At 40.5% G+C, this 23,545-nt stretch overlaps 1 protein-coding gene across 3 annotated transcripts in view; it reads right to left on the reverse strand.

Moving 5' to 3' along the window:
• The window catches only part of MCUB (mitochondrial calcium uniporter dominant negative subunit beta), a 48,602-nt gene that overhangs the window by 24,109 nt on the left and 948 nt on the right, over window positions 1–23,545 (reverse strand). The window lies entirely within an intron of this gene.

Consider the following 23,545-nt stretch of genomic DNA (forward strand, 5'->3'; position numbering starts at 1 on the left):
CTTAAGAGCAATCCAGGCTGGGCACCCCTTCATAATAAGGGTAAGCAACCCTTCTGCTGGAGCTCTGCAGAGCAGGAAGGACAGACCCCTGGGGCAGGAAAAGAAGGGCTTCAAGGAAGCTGTTGGGAGCACTGCTCTTGATTGTCAACGCTCCTCCAACTCCCTTAGCTCCCCTGGAGGTGCTCACAAACATATTTCCTTGGCTGAGCATTCAGGAGCATCAAGATGATTTCATGATGAGCTTGTCCCAGCTTCATCAGCACAACCAGCTGATCAATCAGAACAGGAAACTCAGCCAAACGAAAGAGCCCAGAGAGAGAGAGAAAAAAACAACGAAAGGATAGAGCAGAGAGAGGAGAGAGAGGCAGGAGACACTTCAACTGAATTCACTCTGTAATCTGAGCATGAAACAAGAGCAGGAAAAAAAAATAACCACGGAAAGAAGTCTCTTTCAGGAACCAGATCAGAAAAAAGCTCAAACCAACCAAAAAAAGAAAACAAGTAGGAAGTAGTCCTATGAATAGAAAAAACCCAATTTGTATCCTAAAAGAAGAGCCACAAAAACTGCTGAATTTTGCTGCAGTGCTAACCATGCTGTATTCTAAACATATCAAAAGCATTGGCTCCTGTCTGGAATACAGCTGCAAGAGTCATTTAGTGGTCACTAGCAGTGTAACAGCAAAGTTGTGGGACAGGAGCATGCCTACTGGGGGACTGAGATGCCCATACAGCTCATGCAGACAGTGCAGGATGGCCAGGGAACAGCAAGGTCCAAGCTCTGTTTCACCCTTCTGTGCCTGAATCCTCCTCTGCCACTGCAATTGCATGTGCCCTGTAAGAGATGCCCCCTGTTAAGAAAAACCCTGCTCAATGACCTTGGGTAGGTCAACAGCTGAATAGCTACCAGTTTCCCAAACACTCAGACCAGCCCAAGTGAAGGTTTGCAGACACGGATTTAGAGGGCTGGGACATGCACAAATAAGAAATCTGAGCAATACAGCAGAGCAGCAGAGCTGACCACAACCTGCATGACATCGGGAATGCTGACCATCTGTTGCTTTCTCACCTAATGTATTTGCTTCCTCAGGAGCTGGACTTCCTACCTAGTGTCTTTGCCTCTTGCTTCTCTCATCTATACGGTTTTCATTTGAAGCTACAAAGAGCAGGCAAAGGAAATTAAAAGTACTGCAACAGAACAAGAAAAGCAGTCAGCAGCTACTTTTGAGGTGGACACTGCGTAGTGACAAAGACATAAAATTCCCATCCCTCCTGGACAGTTTGCAGCTTTGGAATATTTCTCTAAGTTGCTCTCCTTTTTAGCCTGCACTTGCTTTCATAATACACTCTCACTTGTATTCCAGATGAGATCATTTCCACATTCTGTCCTATTATCAGGACCATGAAAGGAAGACCTTCTACATGGAGCCAAGCAGATCAGATAACAGCAACTTTTCCTTTCATTTTCTTCAATTGAAAAGTAGATCTGTGTTTAACAATCTGATGGGAAATGGCTGACCTCAACTACTGTGTTTCTACCCGGTGGTACTTATCCAATACTATTATTAATAGGACGGTCTCTTTTAAAAAAGTTTAAAAAATAAGATTCAATCACTTGCCTGCAGACCATGGGGTCAAGCTGTTAAGTTGTATAAATTCACCCATCACCACATATGTTTTTTATAATACATGGAGTAAGTCATACATGTATTTCCTCTTTTTTCTTTTGCAAGGAAAAATACTCAAAACCCAAGAAAAATAACAGAGAGTTGACAACTTTGAACACTTCCGAATTTTTAAAAAAACAAAAATCTATTATGCATAATGCATTTGCATTATGCATTTCTCAGAAATGATACAAAATGCAAATGGTACTGAAATTTCTGAAGCAAAACAGTTCAGCTCAGAAGCTGCCTCCCGCTTCTCTGATAGCTATTTCTTTGTCATTATCAGGCAAGTTGTTTTGACAGTTTCACTTCTATGCTGACTGTAAATCTGTGAATATTTAATGGATGATTCAACTGGAACAAGTACCAACAATACCAATCAGCTCAGAGTATGAAGATTTAGCCAGGGTCCAATAGCTAACTGCATACCTGTGTATGAGTCAAGATTGCTGAAAACCCTGTATTAACTTTGCTCTTTACATATTATTGGTGTAATTCATTTGATTTTTATAAAATAATTGTAAACCAGAGGACTAAATTAATGATGTGCTTCCTAAGCTCAACCCTCAAATGTAGAAAAGCACAAGAGCTTTCTGAAAATTAAACTGGCAACAACAGCAAAAACTTTCATATGACTGCAGATTTCCTAGGTCTCCGTGGGGTGCTGCTGCTTTACACCAAACCATTAGCTTTAGTCCACACTGCTGTTTAGTTCCTATCACAGAAAGAAGGTCACGTTCCTGTCTCACTACAGCCAGTGCCTGAGAAGCAGCTGCTGGGACAGGTCCTGCACTTTCAGCCTGTGACAGGCAGCTGCTGACTGACACCTGCCAAGAAAGCACAAGGGAGTGCCCTGAGACATCCCTTGGCACCTCCTCACGTTCTCTGAAAGAAGCCTCCGATTCAACTGTGTGGTAGTCACAGTCGGCATCTTAAGTATGAGACAGAATGAACACCTGGCATCCTAATCCTCTCCAGTGTTTTATTTTCAACTGCTGGGTGTTTGGGCACAGACAGTGAAGAGCACCTCTGCCCAGAACGTAACAGCTGCCGGTATTTGCTGCTCAACAGGAAAGCAGTGAGCCTGCCAAAAGATAGTTTTAAAAAAATTGCTTTGCAGAGGAGGAAAAGGTTGGAGCCAGGAAACGTTCTTATCTTTTAGAGCCCTTACAGCTAATTTGATTATAAGTCTCTTCTTCATAGTATAATTGAGCATCTCTGTCTCTGATCCTCAGACAATTGCTGCAGGCAGGGAAGAACAATTATTTCTTTATCAACTCTGAAAAACTAACACAGTTAAAATAATTTAAGTTATTTAAAGGTAACACAGAAAACATGGTGGAGCAAAGAAGAACGCCTGTCTGAGTATCATCTCTGCATCATATGTGAAAGAGGGCTGTGTGCTTTCCTGTCCTAGGACTCAAAAAAAAGAAAACTACCAAGATAAACATTACAGCTTCTTAATTTTAAATCTGTAGTGTTTAAATCCTACTTCTTTTGTAAGTGCATATATTTGTAGACTTCAATATTTATCAAAGAACCTTGGTTTTTTGGAGTGTTGTCACATCTGCTGCCTCTATTTTCAAAAGAACCACACTGAAACCAAGAACTTCTCTTAAACCCTATGAATGGCCATCATAGTCCAACAACAGTCCAGCTAGATCAACATTCTCCCACCCAACCATGGGTGGGCAACTCCCTTAGGGATGTCCAAGGAGGAATGAGAATAGGGCAAGAGTGTTTTCATTCACTTTCACAGCACATTTTGCATGTCTCCTCTCTGAAAGTCCAAAATACAAATACTTTTTATGTGGGTTTCACAAAATACAGCAGCTTAACATACTTGCACACGATGATTCCGCTTTGTCTCACAACTATCACCACGAAGGTCAAATATATAAAAGACACTCAACAACTTGGTTTTAGCAGATCCAATTTCATAGCCTTATGCTATTTTTCCTAAACGTAGGAAACAGTTGCACCAAATGGAAGGAACAAGTGCAGCACACAGGGGCTGCACACACTGCAGCCAACTCAACTTCGGACTCTGGCCTGCTCCAGGTAGACTTCTGTCATGCCTGCATACTTCAGTGACTGTAAGCAGCAGAAAATCCAACATTCTCGAAGGAGAATACCAGAGAGAGCAGTAAAGCTCTAAGAAAGAGTCCCTGGCAAAGGAGGAGGAGTTGTGACCACTCAGCTTCAGCCCGACCATCAGATGGAGAGGTCTGACAAAGCCTCTCTGTGCCTGCACTCAGCTCCTGCTCACATTCTGGCTGACAAGTAGCCCACCCCAAGGCCTCATATATGCTAGTGCCATTAAGTCAAAGCAAGAGCAATGCCCTGGCAGGACACATTGGGCAGGAAGGGCTGAAGGTCATTAGCTGTAGCTAGCTGTCTTCTGCAGCCACCATCCTTGCATTATGATTGCCTGGCATTTTTGGGGAATCCTAGGGAAATGGTATAGCTCCAACTTCCTAATAACAAAAAATTTCTGAAGCAGATCCAGCAGCAGTCAGACTGCTGAAGCTTTTCTGCTTCCCAGTGTGACGCAGGGATGCCCACACTGTGAGGGAGAAGGAAGGAGGAGCGCTGTCAGTGAGGTCACTGCTTTGCTCACTGGTTCACAAGTTACAAATCAGAGAACTTGCGAATGTTACCTATGTTGCCTTTAAAGTAACTTAAATTATATAAACTGTGTTGGTTTTTCAAAGTACATAAAGAAGTAATTGTTCTTCCCTGCCTGCAGCAATTGTCTGAGGATCAGAGACAGAGATGCTCAATTATACTCTGAAGAGAAGTCTAATCAAATTAGCTGTAAGGGCTCTAAAAGATAATCACTCACGAATAAAGAATCACTCAAGAATTCATCATGAAATCACAATGAATTAGTGAAATCATGTTAGACTAGTCTGTACAAAGGGGATTGAGTTCAACAGACATATTTGTTTGCTTTGTTTCATAATGAGTTCATTAAATAAAGCTTAGTTTATAGAGTACATTGTCTTGTAAATTTGAGCGATCGAAAAGGACTGCAACACTCTCCTTTCCCCAGCCTGGTGTTCAAGGATGAGAAGAGAGGGAGGACTTTTCCAGGTTTATATATCAGCATTTGTATGCAGGACCCAAGACAGCACAGTTAACTCTTGTTGCATTCTGTGTCCTCCACACTAGACTCAAACAACGCTGACAGCTCACATGACTAACATTATGGGATAAAGACAGGCTCAATACATACATCTAACCAGCCTAAAAGGACAGGATTTTCCTTACTACACAGGTATCTGTCTAGCATAGCTCTGTGTATATCAAGTCACGAATTCCTGTCCTCTCCGAAAAGAACATATTTAATTTCACTCTCAGGAAGTCAAGTATAAGATACTCAAAGCTTCCATTTCAGACACATTCCCCAACTACAGGCATAGTTCTTTTCTTCTTCGCTTGCACCTCTCACGCCTGTTAGATTTATGAACCCCAGCAGTCACTGCTTAAGCAACTTATACATATTTAATTCCTACATTTTTCCTCATAAATTAATCTCTACAACTTCTACCCGTTTACGCTTCTTCTGAGTTCCCTTCAATGATCAATATCTTTATAACATGAACACTAAATCTAATACAATATTTCAGGTACTGTCATACCAGTGCTGTTATTCGCCTGCCGCCTGAAACAACCCCTACACATGCAAGACAACTACGCTCATCTTTCCTACCATCCTAGCATACTCACAGTGTTTCCACATTTTTTCTTTTTGTCTAGCACTGAGATAATGCTTAGTAAAATGGAATATCAAGTGACTTCAAGTTTAATTTAGTACAACAAAAATTGTAAAATAACTATGCCAATCTCCAAAAAGCCTTTCACTTTTTTGTTGCTCTTCAGGTGCCTTTGAGATTTGCAACATCTATGCCACTGGATTTCACTAGGACACAAGACTAATTTGTCATTATTAATCTCTTTATCAAACAGCTCTATGTTTTCAGCACCAGTGAGACAACACAGACTGGGGAAAAAAAAAAACCAAACCCAAAAACAAAGCAACAAACCACTGGCCTCTTCAGAAATGCATCTTGTATTCTGCATATGCAAAACGTAAGGTACACATAAGCAGTCTCTGTTCAGTAGCAGCAGCTGTAGGGTTATGTTAGCAGCTGTGTGAAGACACAGCAGGTGTTGCCATACTTGCTGCTGCTCTTCCATTTCCATCTAACAGAGATTTTGGACCTCTGTAGGCACATTAAGCATTGCAGTCCAGAGGGGAGAAACCAGGGTGAGCATGAAGGGGGCTGTGAAGGAGAACATCATCAAATCAAGCCAGCAAACTCATGACCATGCCTGCAGAAGTGATGTATGATACGGAGAGGCCTTGCATAATCACTCCACCCAGTGATACAACACTAACATAAATTAACATCGGGTCCACAGGACTCTTTTCCTTTACAAACAGCAGGTTAAAGAGAGATAAGATGGACTGCTGAACTTGCAGCTGATAACAGCAAAATCCAATCACATCACACCACTAAACGCATGTCCACTTTCATAACCACTCTATTATGGCCAGCAAAATCTCACAGAAATTAACAGAGAAGCAGAACACACTTTTATGCTGTGCTACACCAACTCTATAACTCAAGCAGAAACTTTGTTTTCCAGTGACTCTCAATAAATACTCAATGTATTCTAGTTTCTTTTTTAAAGGAACCAGACATTAATCATCCTTGCTCAAGAAGCAAGACCCTTTGCAGCCATTTCTCTGGAAAACTTATGTTCTATGCATGGTTTATTACCTTATATTATAAGGATGGCTGAAGAAAAATGAGACTCTAAGAGCTGTCTGCTTCTGGTAAATATTTAACTACTAGAATCATGCCAAGGTACTTCTCAGCTTGATTCTCCTTAACTTTACTTCAGCATTATGCTTTCATCATCCCCTATGACCTGAAGTTGAGAGCGTATCATATTTAGCAATGCAAGAATACTCCTCCTCTAGGACATGAATAGATCCTACTAATATATTATGGTAATATTTACTCTGAGATTAACTTCAGTCACTCCTCTTATCTGTTCAGATAAAGAACCATCTGAATGTTGGTTCTGCACTTGTTGCTTTATGAGCTTCAGCTTCACAGATCAAAAAAACTCCTTTTCTCAAGTATTATCAGAGTGAGAGAACAATTCTTAGCCTCTGAAATTGTTCAGAGGAGACAAAAGGATGGCACTTCACAATTACAGATCAAGTGCTCTCCAGATGAGCATAGAACCAGGGTGGGGAAGGGCAGATGTGGAGAAAAGGAATCACACAATTCCAGGCTCTAGCAGCTACAGGGGAAGGTCGGTAGCAAGCATAGAGCAGCCCCAATGTTTGCACCCTTCTGAGGATGCAAGTCAACTCCTGGCCACTCTCTGTTTCAGTGCTCAAAGCTCCACACAGCAAGGACTGCAGGACCCAGTCATCACCTTCTCTGAGGAGTCTGAAGGAGCAAATGGTTGTCATTACAACTATCACTTCTCCCTCCTTTTCCTCTTTCCTTATATCTTCAGCCTGTTAAAATTATGCTTACCATATGCAGCATGTTCAGACCTCTCTAGGAAAAACAGTAATTGTTCCTCCTGTCAGCACTCAAAACTGAAAGGGGACCCATGGAACAGCTCACAGAAAAGAACAGGCACCAAAAATCCCAAGTGCTGGAGTTACAGGGTCTGAATCTGTACATTTATTTGCTAAGAAAGTCAAGTACATTCATAAATATTAAAATGCTACAAAGGTATCAAATCCAAAGGGTTAATCTGAAGTGCAGTTCTGGACACACCTCTGGGTCTAAACAACACCGCAATTTCTTTTTATTACTTTTACGTCCCACTGCAAAGATAGGACAAAGCAGCTTTCTTTTATATCTCCAATTTGCAGCAAAACTCTAGGTTGGACTGTTTTCAGTAGAAGAAATGTCTGAGGTTTTTGATGAGGATTTAAAGCATCATTTATTTGTGTAACTTCAACTGCCACCAGCACCATTAGAAGAGTAATGCCAGGACTGCACTCCCAGATATACCTTCAGATCCATGGCAAGCAGATCTCATTACTACATCAGCTGTTTCACTTCTGTATTTCACTAAGAACACAGGAATCACACTGCAGGTATTTTACAAGCATGAGTTCAATTTACTTTGGCATTGGTAGCAACAAAACAGATGATTATGTTGCATTTGGCTAGTGGGCAAGAAAAAACAGCTTCCAGTTTGGCCTCTGTCCTTTCTACAAAGTAGATATCAGAATCCCACGGTGCTGGTGCAAAAAGCAGCACTGTGACTAGTGCTGAAGACTTGTCCTGGCAGGCTGGCACAGGGCCAGCGTCCCAGTGCACTGAGAATCATCAGCTCTCAGCTCCTGACTCCCACAGAGCTCCACACAGAACAGAAACTGAGAGTCATTGCCTCACTGAGAGGCAAGATATGCCAATTAACTGGCTGGCAGCATTGTGCTTCTTTGAGAGACAGCACCTCTGGCTTCCACCGAGTACCTATCAGAATGCTTAACCTCTGCTTTAGCAAAGAAAAAGACAATTTGACGTGTCAAAAGAAAATCTGACATGTTGCTCTTGGCAAGCTGCTCACCTTGATCCACAGCATCACCAAATAGATGTGATTAGTTTCCAGCTGGTTCAACACTGGATATAGCTCTTGCATCACTGTAATTAAGATCTTAAAGATGGAGTTATATATTTTTAATATGTTTTCACATTAGCTCTGCTAAGGCATTCTCAGCACTAGAGAGAGCTTATTGATATAGCTATCATCAGGAAACATCTCTACACAGACATCAGGTATATAAATATGGGAGTACTTTAGCTATTGCTACTGGCTCTAAAGTACCTAATTCTAAAAAAAAAAAAAAAAAAATAAAATTAAAAAAAAAATCTCCACTCAACTTTTCTTCCCCTTTAATTAAAAGTCATCAGCTGCAATACAATGAATAGCAAAATCTAGGTGTCAATTACATAACTAGATATTGAGAGAACGCTTATGAGAGCATCACTCAAAATACTAAGAAACTGAAAAGAATGTTTGGAGAACTGTACCCCAAATTAAATGTATAAGTATACATAATATATGTATGCATATAGATACATAAAAAATATTGGCCAAGTCATGAAAGGCAAATGCAGAGACTGGGAGAATGAAGAACCATTGCCCACTGTAGGAAAGGATCAAGTTCGTGATCATCTAAAGAACCTGAATGTGCACAAGTCCATAGGACCTGATGAAATTCATTTGATGGTCCTGAGGGAGCTGGCAGGTAAAGTTGTTAAGCCACTGTCCATCATATTTGAAAAATCATGGCAGCTGGGTGAAGTTCCTGACAACTGAAAAAAGGGAAATGTAACTCCTATTTTAAAAAAGGAGAAAGTGGAAGACCCAGGGAACCACAGACCAGTCCATCTCACCTGTGTGCCAGGCAAGATCATGGAGCACATTCTCCTGAAAACTATGCTCAGGCACATGGAAAACAAAGAGATGACTGGTAACAACCAACACGGTTTTACTAAGGGCAAATCATGCCTGACAAATTTGATGGCTTTCTACAGCAAGGCCACAGCAACTGACATCATCTACCTCGGTTACCTACATAGTGCAAAGCATTCAACACTGTTCCATGACACTCTTGTCTCCAAATTGGAGAGACACGGATCTGATGGATGGACTACTCACTGGATAAAGAACTGGCTGGATTGGTACTGGGGTCAATACTGTTCAACATCTTTGTCCATGACTTGGACAGTGGGATCAAGGGCACTCTCAGCAAGTTCACTGATGACACCAAGCTGTGTGGTGCAGTCGACACGCTGGAAGGAAGGGATGCCATCCAGAGGGACCTGGACAGGCTTGAGAAGTGGACTGATGCAAACCTCATGAAGTTCAAGAAAGCGAAGCCTAAGGCCCTACACCTGGGTTGTCGCAGTCCCAAATATACCTACAGGTTGGAGAGAGAAGTGACTGAGAGCCAAACATATCCTGGGCTGCATCAAAAGGACTGTGGCCAGCAGGTCTAGGGAGGGGATTCTCCCCTCTGCTCTGCTCTCAAGAGACCCCACCTGAAATACGGCATACAGTGCTGCTTCCCCCAAGGTAAGAAGGCCATGGACTGTCGGAGTAAGCCCAGAGCAGGCCACGAAGATCATACAGGGACTAGAGCACCTCCCCTACGAAGTCAGGCTGAGAGAGTTGGGGTTGTTCAGCCTGGAGAAGAGAAAGTTTCATGGAGATCTCAAAGCAACCTTTCAGTATCTGAAGCGGTCCTACAAGGAAGCCAGAGAGGGACTCTTCATCAGGAACTGTAGTGACAGGACAAAGGAGAATGGCTTCAAACTGAAAGAGATTAAGTATAGATTAGGTGTTTGGAAGAAATGGTTTACTGTGAGGGTGATGAGGCACTGCAACAGCTTGCCCAGAGAAGCTGTGGATGGCCTGAAAGTGTTCAAGGTCAGATTGGACGGGGCTTTGAGTAACCTGGTCTAGTGAAAGGTGTCTCTGCCAACGGCAGGGGGTTTGGAACGAAATGGTCTTTCCAACCCAAACCATTCGGATTCTATGATGATAGTATGCTATTCTAAGTATTTTAAGCTTAGAACTTTCAGAGCAAACAGAAAACAGCTAATAACTGCTCTAAGTTAAACTGTGATTATAAATATTATGTGTCCTACTTGTCAAAGTGTCCCAAAAAGTATAGTATAGTTACACCAACAAAGCCTCTCAGTATAGGAACATCTAATATATGCAAAACAGGTAAATAATTATACTGATTCTTTTTCCTTCAAAGACGTTAAACTAAGATAACATCAGTTTCTTGGCTTTTACCAAATCTAAAACATCAGCTGTTTGTTACAGGTTTGAATAGGCAGAATTCCTAGAGCTGATGGATTTATATCAGAAGTAGTACTTTCACTGATACATCTTTCTTAATTTGAGCAGAGTTTGTAAATTCTACTAGCAAAACAGTATCTGCTCAAGCTATTTTGTGTTAAATCATGGTAGTATGATTCACTGACCTCTTTGTTATGTAGGAGAGGCTGAATACTAAAATTGAAAGTATTTTTAGTTTTTGAGTGAAACCAAAAAACACTTTGACAGAAAACACTTGAGAAAATTCCAAGGCAATAATCAAACTTCTTTTGTTTTAAGATCAATTTGATGCTGAAACCTATTCCCTTCTGAAACAACACCATTCACATTCACTCAAGTCAATCTTTAACTTAGGTCAATACTGCTGACCAAGTTAAAAAAAAAAATTAAAAAGTCCAATCCCAGAGAGTAAAACATAGCCATCAATAATACACAGAGAAGCACATGCTTCAAATCCTTCTGCTGTTTACTTCAGACTTTCTGCTTGTCTACAGGATAAGAATCTCAGTTTTCATAAAAGAATGTATTATCCCCTTGAGTATGAAAGAGCTTGGAAGAAAGCCTCTATTACAATAAATCTCAAAGGCTCAAATCTTAATGGAAGACAAATACAGAGAACCATAATATTTTGTTTAGAAAATAAGTACCTAACGTTTCTGAGAAGTAATGACATTAAAAAATATATACTCATACAAAATATTTAAGGACTGCTTGCTGTCAAGTGACTGAAGAGGACACAGAGGGCGTTGACTGCTAGAAATACAGAGAGGAAAAAGTTTTCTATGCCCTATAACCTACTTTGGCTAAGGAATTTTTTTGTTTGTTTGTTTCTGTTATCTTGTGAATTTGACATTTGGACAAAAAGCTGCATCCTGAGGCAACAGCCTGAAACAAGCTCTGGCATCAGTGCTCTCTTCCCAGCCCGGTGAGAAGGTACACACTACAGGCACACCACACAGTACAGACAGCCTTTCTGGCCCAGGTGCACCATCACACTGAGCAGCTATATGCTGCTTCCAGGTTCCCAGCTAGTCTCTCCATATGGACAGTTTTTTTCTGGATATAGCAGCCCACTCAGAATGAGCCACAGTAAAAAGCATAATCGTGCCCACAGAGCCCAATCTGCATCCAAGACCATCTGCAATACGAAATGCAGATACCCAGGACTATTCAACTTACCATCCTTCTTAGAGAAATGGAGAAAATGGGACTGCCCAGGCTCTCAGACTGACTGTTGCTCTGTTGTCAGGAAGGAACACAGGGGGACCTGAGCTGAATTCCCTACAGTCACAGAGTTAAAAGGATTCTTGTAGATCTTTCTCATATTATAAAACTTTTTGAGAAAAACAGTCTGGAGAAGCTGCAGTAACTTACTGAGTCCTAAAGGTCCTTATTAGAACCATTTTCCCAGAATGTAAAATAGTGTCTGAATTTTTTCAGTGATGGTTTATTAAAAGTCTACAAAATTCCAAAAAATATCTGATCAACAACAAGTAAGAAATAGAGAATCATAATCATCTTTGCAACATGTTATCCTGGAAGAAGTACAAAGGAAAAATACAGTCACCATCTCTTTGACACCACAGGATTTTGCTGTGTTATGCTTTGTCAGTGTGCCAGTTCCGAGAGTGAGGATTTGATTTGGATTAATAAACATATTGAAACTCTTTCCTCACTTGCCTGTGGCTACACAAACAAGTATGTGTGTATATATATATATACACAGAGTATATATATATATATATATATATATATACAGAGTATACAGAGACTGATCAGTCAGCATGTCAGAGACTGATCAGTCTCTGTAGGTTGTTTCCCCTTTATTTTTATTGTCTTTCACTCTTGGAATAAAATGAATGAAGTTCAGTTAAAAACCTGCTGATTGCCATATTTACCTACTGCTCTGAAGCTACATGCAAACCACTGAAATTTAAACAGAGGCATTAAGTAACACTTTCAAACAGTAACTCAAACAAAAACGGATAGCCTGAACAGTCTGCACTGATGAGGGGTTATAAGTACTACAGAGTGCATGTAACACCAGCCAGAGCATGGTACAACAAACTAGTAAAAACACAAGCAAACTGCCCACTAAATACTGACAGCATGGGCTAAACAAAAGAGTCCATCAATCTGTGCTTTCACCATTGCCTTGGAATAAATTCTGTAGAACATTTCGCTCCCTGTGTTCTGTTGGGCTTCAGACAAATTTCCCTGAGGTGAGACACCGGATTTTTCTACGTTCATCAATGGAGGGCAGACAGGTAGAGAGAATGAAAGGAGGGAACAAAACAAAACAAGTTCCTCCAACTACAGCTTCCCCCTAAAGCGGGTCCCCTGAGAATGCTCCAGGCCTAGGAATAGCTGTTGGGTGACTAATTTTTATGACGGCTGGTCCCAGAACTTTGCATTGCTTGTGCATATAGAGTATTTCAAATTTGTGTCACAGAAATGCATAAATATTCTCTTGCAAGCTTGCAGGTAAGATTGGCTTGTGCCATAGCAGTATGAACTGATCTATGAACCACACTGCTCCTGGCTTCTAGCACATCTCACTGGTCTGAGTGCTGCCATGAAGTGCTGTATATTTTCTTAAAGCTCAAGTCCTTAAGTCATGGGATTACACATGCAGTGACTCACCCAAAATCTAGAAACTATTAGGAGCACCACAAAGGCCAATAGCAGTACCTAGGGGTTTGAACGCTAAACGTTGTATGACATTCAAAATTTTTAGCAGCATATCTACATCAGCATTTTTGAGCCTTTTAATATCTTTTGATAGCATCTACCTTATTATGTAACCTTACGCAGTTACTTCTTTCATTAGTTATGAATATTCTTAACTTGCACAAAAGCTTTTGTAATGTGTCAGGAAAACTGTTAATTACTGATAGTTAATACCAAGTGAGACAAGATGAGCTGTAACTGTTAGTGGTAGAATGCACGAGTTAGAAGATCTTACTTTCCAACTACCCAAAGATGTATTTATATTTGAATACCAGTGAGATTACAGGTTTTCATCTGCTGGCTCAGGGGAATCTCCAAAGACAGTCGCATCCCTGTTCATGAGAAAAGTAACACGGCCATTGCAGCAGGAAAGATAAACAAGTCACAAGAAAACAAGCTACAGTATGTGTTGCATTATGAAATGCTGAAGAACGTTTGTTCAGATTAAAATTGTATCGGGGTCTGATCTATAGCAAAATATACTCAGTTTACACTTCCACTGCCATGAAGAACAGCTTGGGGTGAGTACTCCAAGGAGCATGCATGGTTTAACAGCTATAACTCAGTTTTAGGGCCTGGCTTATTTGATGGTTCTTTAAATTACTCCAGCTCAATCATATTTCCAGTGTGCTTACAGTCACAGAGTACTGCAAAACCAAGCCTGAAACGTCAACCTTCAAACAGAAATCTTTTAAGTATGCCTGATTTTATTATACCAGAAAGGCTACAAACACTGAGTGTTTGGTTTCTGATTAAAGCACACAGACGTAAATATGAATTATAGTTTCATATCCCATAGCATATCAAACTCCATGGCTTCAGATAAATAATGTTATTTAAAATTACTACAATAAAGAATACTGAACAATGCTTTCACAGTCAACAAATTAAAACGGGCGGAAAAGAGGTAGACAATTCAGTACAGCAATATCAGTGTACATTAAATTGAGACTAGCTCCAGCTCTAAAAAAAAAAAAAAAAAAAAAAAAGTGCTACCTGCCTTACAAAGAACTGCTTTTGACTGAAAGCCACTGCAGCTAGCTCAGAAACTGTACCAGGCAGAACTGACTGCCAAAGGTACTACCGTGGTGCCAACGCTTGGGAATACGCTCTGGCAGGAATCTTGTCATCTTGTGTCAAGATTTTTATTAGAACTTTCTTTGCTTAAATGAATTTCAGTTCATCCTGCAGCAGGTCATCTCTCAAGTCAACTGAGGGCAAAACTCTGAGGAACCTCCCCGTTCCAAATCTTCACAGCCTCTTTGTGTAGCACCTTTAGCAAGGCTTACGCTTTGTGGTATTACAGAAAACACATTATGGCTTTAAAAAACTTTTCGAAACCACCAAGCAAACTGCCAAAAGGTGTGCCACAAACATATGTAACATGATGCCTGAATAGTTCAGGACTCATTTAGAAGCAGTCCTTGGGAAGGCACTAGTAGGAATCAAGGATATTGCCAGCAGCAAGTAAGATTAAAAGGGAAGTGCAAACTAAAAGCAAAGGCCCATCTAATACAGATGCCGTGATTCACACCTATACTGTATTTGGTTACTGAGCACAAAGCTCCTCACAAAAGAGCTTCAATGACTTGATTCAGTATTCCTGTTTCAACAGAGTTTGTGGTCATCCAGCAGTCAAATCAAAATAGGGGAAGGCAGAAGAGATACACTCACCCTCTTGCCTCTGACTGGAAAAGAAAACAGATTGCTCATGATCACTGCTTGCTGTGTCTCCATTCCCTCCCTTCCCAAATTTTAGAGACTTCCTGCTTTTAGATAAAAATATTAGCATGAGTGTTGCTCGGGAAAAGTATTTACAGAGCTGAGGAAGTCATGATCTCAGTGTAAACTTTTAAAATTAATACTGCATTTTAAGAAACTGGTGTGTGGTTAACAACTTCCTGGTAGTCTTATCTGGAATTTTAGAATTCTGAAAAGCTGCAGGGATAGAGAGGAGAGGGGCCAATCCACTGGGAGGCTAAGATGAACTCCCCACCGTGCTATTTCCAAGGTACCTGGTCTACCTAAAACACATCAGCTGTACAGACCAGGTAAACAGCTCTTAGAATACAGCTGTGAAAAGCAACTGCCTTTAAGCTTCAACTGTTTTATCTATGCTAATAGTGTCGAGTATTTACCTGAGCCACTGATCAAGATCCTTGTCTTCCAAGACTCAGCTGATTCAGTACTGCCATCCTTGGGTGCAGCATTCAGGTCAGCAAGACTGTTAACTTCAACTTCTCACGTAGCATTACTTTTATTAGATATATTTCTTCTATTTGGCTTATATTTTTGTAATTACTTTCATTTTACTGATTGCAAACAATTCTTTTGGCTTATTTCCTTGTCTAAGGAAAGGTAGAAACAGATAACATCTGCAGAAAAGGAAGATGAACTGCTTTGTGGTTATGCACTGGGTTTGCCATCCTCTCAAACACTTTTAGACAGTTTAACCCACCTTTATTGCAATTAACTTGCTGAGACACTTATTCAGCCACATACCCCAGGCTAGCCAAAATCTCTGCCCCACTCCCAGATGAATCATCACTTCAGCTCCCAGCCTCTACCTAGCTCAGCCTGGAGATCAGCCCACAGCCACACAAATCCTCCCTCCACCTGTGCCAGTGAAACCTTCAGAGGGGCCCAAGCTGCAAACTCGTGTTTGTGCTAGGTTTGCTCCTTGGATCAGGAATCCTGTCGTGACTATGTCTCATATCCAGCTTAGAGGGGCTGCAAGAGGAGCAGCTGAGGCCACAGAGGTCCTTAGGAGCATAGGTACTGCTGCATCTAAGGGGCTTGGCACCTTTATACTTCTATTTCAACACGTAAAGGTGTTTTATAAAAGAAGTCTTTCTTCCACAGATAGCACAATGTTCACAGGTCTGCTGTCACAGACAGAGAGTGTCTGGTTCAAGAAGCAAGTACAGAATGTAAATAAAGAATAGTTTGCATGAGAAGGTACAGGTAAGGTCAGGTCAGGCCCTAGAAAAAAGAAACCTCAAACAAAACCATAGGAACGTTGTTCTGTGAACAGGACGGCATAAACTCTTCAAGTACAACCAGTGACTACATCGTACACTCATTTTGGAGTGGAAGATTGGAACAGGTTGCCCAGAGAGGTTGTGGAGTCTCCCTCACTGGAGATATTCTAGAACCATCTGAGTGCAATCCTGTGCCATGTGCTCTAGGATGACCCTCCTTGGGCAGTGAGGTTGGACCAGATGACCCTTCCAACTTTACCCATTTTGTGATTCTGTGATCTCCTTACCACAGCACTTTGGCCAAAGTCATACCCTCATGATATATTGAGTTTGGTTTGCCAGGAAGAAAAGCAGTGTAATTTTTCCACCACTCTGGCAAACATACAAGACATTTAAAGATGCTTTTGTGATCTCTAAATCAATTTAGTGATGCCTTTACTATAGTTTTAGGTAACAATGGGGAGATGCTGGGAAGATGAAATCACTGCTTACTTTGCAGATAAACAAAATACTTCTTAAAAGAAGATAATTTATTTCTCTCCATCTGACTAGAATGTGAAGACTGAACTAGTTTTAATCTAAAACGACCAGACAGTAAACATGAAAATAATTGATTCAGAATTGTTTATCTGAGGTAAAAGAGAAAAGGAGATTACATCTTGCCTTGTGTATGACGTACTCCATTTTTCTGTTCTTTTGAAGATGTGCTGCCTGTGCTTGTGATGATAAATGCAACTTTTTTAAAGGTACAAATTACACGGTTTTAGAGTAAACATCTTTTTTTTTTTCCATTTCAGTTTGAGGGACTACTGAATGGAGACACAGCAAGCATTTTTATCAGTAAAGGGGGAGGTTGCGCTTGCTAGCCCCCATCACACAAGCACAAAGCTATTTGTTTATGCAAGCAGTAACTGCTGACACCTGACAGTGCCACCTGCTTACCCCCAGCCCCACTTGAACAAAGGAGAGTTAGTTTACAGACTACAAAAGCCACCACCCTCAGTAGGCAGGCAGCCAAACAAGGTTCATTTTAAATTCTGTTCCCTTCTTCAGCTGCCGTGCTACAGAGTCATTTCAGCATCAGGGATTTATTTCACCAGCGATGGACCAGATCTTCAGGGTATAGATCTGTGCTCTCCCAGCACCTGGGGTCATGGATTTGGGAGTTAAGCACTCCCCATAAGCAATCTATCCTCAGCATGTATCAGTCACACACGGGTGTACAGCAGTACTGTTACAGACCAAGCCACTCTTCACATACTGCAGGAGTTAAAAGATCAGTCTCCCTGAAAAACACAAAGTATATTTGGGACAGCATGTATGAATGTCTGCATTGGATGGCAGGTATTTCAAGATGATCCTGGATTCACGTGTCAGCTGAGAATGGAAAAAGTCACAACAAATAACCTGCAGGGGCCTGAAAACTGTCCTCCTCCTGGCCTCCCTATGCAAGTTCACAGAACAGTTTAATTTTTTTTAGGCTTCTCCACAGTAAGCAGTCTTAAGAATGGCAAAAGGGACCTTATAAAAGGCCACCGCTTCCCCATGTAAACCTAATCACCAGGTTATTACACAGTATCTTGACAGCAAGACAGAGGATGGGGCAGCAATACAGAGAACCTGTCTCTCCCTTTCATCTTTCTGGAAAAGAGCAAAAGAGATGAAAACCCAACCCAGAGCAAGAGCTGCTGCTACATGGCCTTAAGAGGTGTTTAATTAACATCATATAAAGAGGCACAGAAGTGACCATGAAACACCTCTAGGTTCAGGAGAGCTTACAGCCTTTTCATACAGAGGTAGGAACTGCCCCACCAATGAGCAATCCAATGAGAAATTCACCTTTGATGATGTTTTATGTCATCAAGGTGAAGATCATCCTAGAGAAAGCAAGCCTAACTTAAGCCCAGATGTTCCATTCATTTTCCTTCAGCTCCTTTTCCCTCAAGAGGAAGTGGGAAATGAAGACTTTACTGTTTAACTAGATGTTGAGAAAAGTTGTATTGTTTGCTTCCTCTCTGATGCCAAGAGTGTTACTGTGTAAGAAGTATTTCAGAAGGTGAAACCCTCACCACACCACAAGAAAACAAAAATCAAACAAGAACTACCAAAAAAACCCCAAATCTCTATTTCCATTTCCTTCCTCTCCTACCCCTCCAGAAATTAAGATATTTTAAACTCTAAAATAGGGTCTACATTTTTGTCCTATAAGCTTTAAAACATAAAAATCTATAAATAAATAAATAAATAAATAAATACAAACAAACAAACAAAACCCCAAGAAAACCAGAGGAGATTCATACTCTTAAAAGATGAAATAGGTTTGTCAACAGCATTAAGTACTCAGCACTTCAGTGATTTGTGGTAAATCTTCAGAGCATCTAAGACACTTGAAAAGCAATTTTCTCAGACATCCTCTAGAGGTTTAGTTTGGGGTTTTTTTACAGGTACATAAAGACTGTGAGCAAAGGCCTTGCTCAGAGTGCTAGAAGGAACAGTGCCAAACTTAGATGTTCTTTCTCTCATGAACAACAAAAAAATTACTCACACTTACAGCACTGTTTGTATGACGATAGCATCCACTGCAAATGAAATCACAATATTGTTTTCTGCCATCTACTTCTTAACCATAGAGCACCCAAAACAGCTGTCTCTTCATGGTATGACTATTTAAATTCCCATTCTAAATTAAAAAACAAACCATAAAACAAATACTGTCACTATGGCTACCAACAGGAAATTACATAGCTTTTTATTTTCCTTTACTATAAGGCTGTTGCATATATCTGGAGTAATGTACTTCCAACTTTTGGGACACAGTCTGTTGCTCCTATAACACATATGAGAAAGCTCTTCAAGAAGTTTGTTAAAACATTATATATATTCTGCTATAGACAGCAATGTTGGACTAGCATTTCAGTTTTAGGGTTTCTTTGCATTTTCTGCAGTACCACACAGCTTGTACTTAACACACAAAAGCTCCAACTTCTTTAAGCTTGTGATTCTGAAGAATATGACCACACTCTTTCCAGCCTTGCAGGAGCTAGTTTTCATTTCCTTTTCTTAGAAATATTCACACAACCACAAAAGACACACATCTGGTGACACTTAAGAGTAGGCAAAGAGCGTCCTAATATGCTATGCAAGGACAGCTGATTTGATCTACACATCTCAATTTGCTACTTTTCTGTCATTTGCCTCTCTGGAAAACAACACTGACAACTTTAAGAAGTCATGCTGTTGATGCTAGTTTCAAACACTGAGTGAGGCTGGTTATTAGAAGTTTCATAAACCTCTAAGGAAATGAGTGTTTTGCAGGTAACTGTACATGCACATACAAGGGTATCTCACAGCCCACTAAGTCACTACAGCACCTGCACTAGAGAAAGAAGACACAGAAAAGCAGTACATGAGAGTACCTGCAGAAGTACAAAGAATGATGAACTTGTGTGCTGTATGACATCTCTCCCCAGAAGTGTATTTATTAGTGAAAATGCAGCCAGCTCCCAGCTGCCAGAGCAGAAGAGACAACAGCAAATGGTCATTCCCAATGCCACCCTGCTATTCTGCCATAAACACAGTAGCAAAAGCAAATAAAGGAACTTGCTGAGGCAGGAACATTTCCTACAGCAAAAGCGCCAGGTATCTTCTAAATGTTTGTTTTGTTTTGGTTTTTTTAAAGTATTTATAAGTTAGTATTTGTAAGAGTGAACAATACTTCCATAAACAAACAGTTTAGCAGTTCGTGTGTTTTTGTTGACGTATGCCAATATAAGCAGGAGGTTTCCTTTAGAAAACAAGACTTGGATCGACTAGCTAACTTTTGTTGTGCAAGACTTTCAAAGGGAAGGAAAGACAAGAGAAAACACATCCAGCGGCCACAAATTACTCCCAGTTCTTGGCTCCAATCAGATATCAATTTGCAAAGGACACAAGTAGGCTGAAAACACAAAGCAGCGACTTACTCCACGTTTATGTGAAATATTCGGCTGCATAAGACACTCAGTGACAATCTGCTTTTGTGTAGCTGCCTGGGATTGCTCCTCTGACAGAGAATCTTAAAAATCTTGGCAGCAGACTGTGTGCAAGAGAGAAAGAGGCAAAATAAAAAACTTAAACGAAAACCACATTTCTAATTGTCCCGTGACTATTAGGACACATTTAGATCATTCCATATATAAGACTATAGAAATGAAGGACAAACTGGATAGGTATAATGATGGAAGGATTATGGTAATTTGGCAGTAAGAATAACCACAAAAACTAACAGGAAGGACAGGGAAAAGTTCGAGCCATTCTGAGGAAAAAACTTGGTAGTCAAAAACTTATCAGCTGAAAGCACTAAAAGAAACATTTTTGACAGATATGGATGACACTGGGAGCTGACAAAAAACACCCCAAAAATAAAACCCCCTCTACTCTGCTTTCTGTAGATAAACTCAATGAGTCTCCTACTGGCTACAATTTGCAACTAGGAAGAAAATTCCCCTCAGCAACAAGCATAGGCGGTATCCCAATCGAGGAAAACGGTAAATCCGTAATTTTTTCACAGAAGCCTCTGCAATTTGATCTTGCCAGCTTACATGCTATCTTTCCCCTTAACAATATATTCTAGAGGTACAGTTTTCAGAGAACTTAGCACATATAAATGAAACACATTCTGAATTAATGATGCTAAATAAACTTACATTTTGAAAACAAAGTTTTCCTGTTTTACTTCCATCACTAATAATTGTTCAAAGCAAGCTCTGCCTTTTGCAGAGGAAATGTCACCACCCCAGCACCTTCACAGAGGATAGGAACAGTTTTAGCTAGACACAGGGTTGTGTGACTGCAAAGAAACCTAGTTTTAAACCGAGAGAAACCGTGTAACCCAGACTTCATTTTCCACAGTTGCCACCCATCTCAACCCATGTAGGCATGCTGGTAGAGATCTCCATAGTGTGGACTAAACTTAAAATCTTACATATACGAATGGCCATAAAAAGAAACACAGTTTTACATCAGCAGGATTCAGCACTACAGAAAAAATAACTAGAACCATCTGAAAAAAAATAAATTAAATCCAGTCCTTTGAATGTTTCCTGGCTTAGAAGGTTTATGAATTAAAACAAAACTCCAGCAATTGAAAGCTTTGATTTGGTGTTAACCATGTATTCTCCACTGTGACAGTGGAGGGGAGATCTTCCTCACAGAGAGCAGTGCAAACAGGGCATTTCTTTCAGTAAGACCTGAAGGAGTTAAAACGCGCTAGTGAAGAGGAAGTGAAAGAGCTGGCAACCTTTAAGTTTTATCACATGCAAAATAACTGCAGCATTACAAATCTAGGACTCCACCAAAACGAACGGCACCCTTTTGGGAACAAAGCTATGTGTAGCCAGAATGCCTGTCCGAAGAACACAATATAATATACCTTACTTAGTTTGAAAAACTGCCTAAGCCGCTAAGCCCTTTTCTCTTTTGCACATAGCCTGTTGTCCTATAACATCCTCTTGTCAAAGCAGCAAGCCCAGGACATCCCAGGCAGCTAGAGTCTGTCTAAGCACTCAACACTTTAGATACAAAAAGACCCAACGTAACAAGAAAACTCAATTTTACAAAATAAAGAAGAATTTCTGTAAGCATCACCACAAAGGCAAAGCGTTTAATCACAGCCATAGGAAGAGTTGTAGATTTTGTTTAAATGTGGAGCTGAGATGCTAACAATTAAGATGCAGCTCCTTAGGACAGCAATCCCCCTTTTACAGAGAAAAAAATCACAGTAAAGTAGCAATAATGGTTTGTTTATCCCTACAATATTGTATTTATTAGTGGAAAACACAGCACACAAATGCACTGTGAACTCACACACCTGCCCACCAACACAGTAAATACTTGAGTATCTCACAGCATGTGATGACAAAGTACATGAAGAACACGCACTATAACCTTGCGTAGCCACTGAAGTACCACCTCCAGCTTTACAAACGGAAACCTACAGTCAAGGCCCCAAAAGGTACATGGGCAAACTGATTCCCGTCCTGGAATACAGCATGAAACAAGCTGTAGAGTGCAGCCCACCATGACTCCAGACCACACCAAGCACTAAGGCAACAAGTGTCCAAGCCCCGCTTTCCTCAGTCCCGCACAAGCACTCCAACCTTTCCTTCCCAGACCTAGTGGCAAAATATGTTTTTAACCAAATAGCAGTGGCAAACAGCAGAGGTAGCAACACTGAATAGCAGTGGTGGAAAAAACCTAAACAATCACAACAGTGCTTGCACTGCAGGTGAGATGTACACAATCTGATGTTTTGCATTACATTGAAATATAAAGAGCTAAATAACTGCAATAACAATTGGGCCTTTTTTAATTTTTACTGGTTTGAAATTACATCTACAGCCACTCATTTAAAGTTTATGAGAAAAATATTTTAACTGCCTGAAAACAGTAAAGGGGAAATCAGTAAACATGCTTCATTAACTATCATGCTAGCAACTGTGTAGGAAAACTGGATCTATCAACTGCATATATAAAAAGAAGTGTATATTAATTTATTCCAAAAAATTCCACTTAAGAAATAAACCAAATCCTGTATTAAACACTTTTCCCAATTAGACTTTTCCTCAACATTATAACATCTCTCTGTTTCACCTATTTGGTGCAAGAATTTAATTCCCAAGGCACGTCACTGTCGTGTTCCATCCCACGAAGTAACAGAGACGATCATTTTTCTGCTCTTTCTTATAATGACAGCACTGCCAAAGCAAGAGCTTTTCCTCCTCCTCCTCTCATTTTTGGTGTCTCTTCTTGAAGCTTTATCAGCTTTCAGTCTCATTTTAGAGCCTTAGAAATGCATGAAGCTTGTCTGCAAAGCAGCACCCTGGAGAAGTCAGAGGTGACAAACTGAATAGGTAATGTCAGTGTGTGCTGAATAGCAGTGTAAATGCTCTGTGAGGTGCAAGATGTTTTTAGCACGCCTTGTTAGAACTTTAGAAGATCAAGGAAGTTAAGTCAATATTTATCTTAAATTCCCTTCTTAAATTTTCTCATATAAACACATGAGAAAGCAAGGAAGACCTATTCGCACTAACAGACTGGAAGCAAATTAGTGCAACGGAATTTAGTAAAAGGGTTTTTTTATAGTTTGAGAAAAAAATATCAGGAAAAAGTAGAGAGTTCATAGTTCAACTCCTCAACTCCACCCGCCACCGCAGGTGTCGAGACAGGCTGTGGAAGCTCCTCAGTAACACGTCCCAGAGCGCCCTGGGCTTCCTTGTGTGGATGTCACCA

Source organism: Myiozetetes cayanensis, unplaced genomic scaffold (assembly GCF_022539395.1).
Source record: "Myiozetetes cayanensis isolate MyiCay16 unplaced genomic scaffold, myiCay2020 scf7, whole genome shotgun sequence".
Classification (NCBI taxonomy): domain Eukaryota; kingdom Metazoa; phylum Chordata; class Aves; order Passeriformes; family Tyrannidae; genus Myiozetetes; species Myiozetetes cayanensis.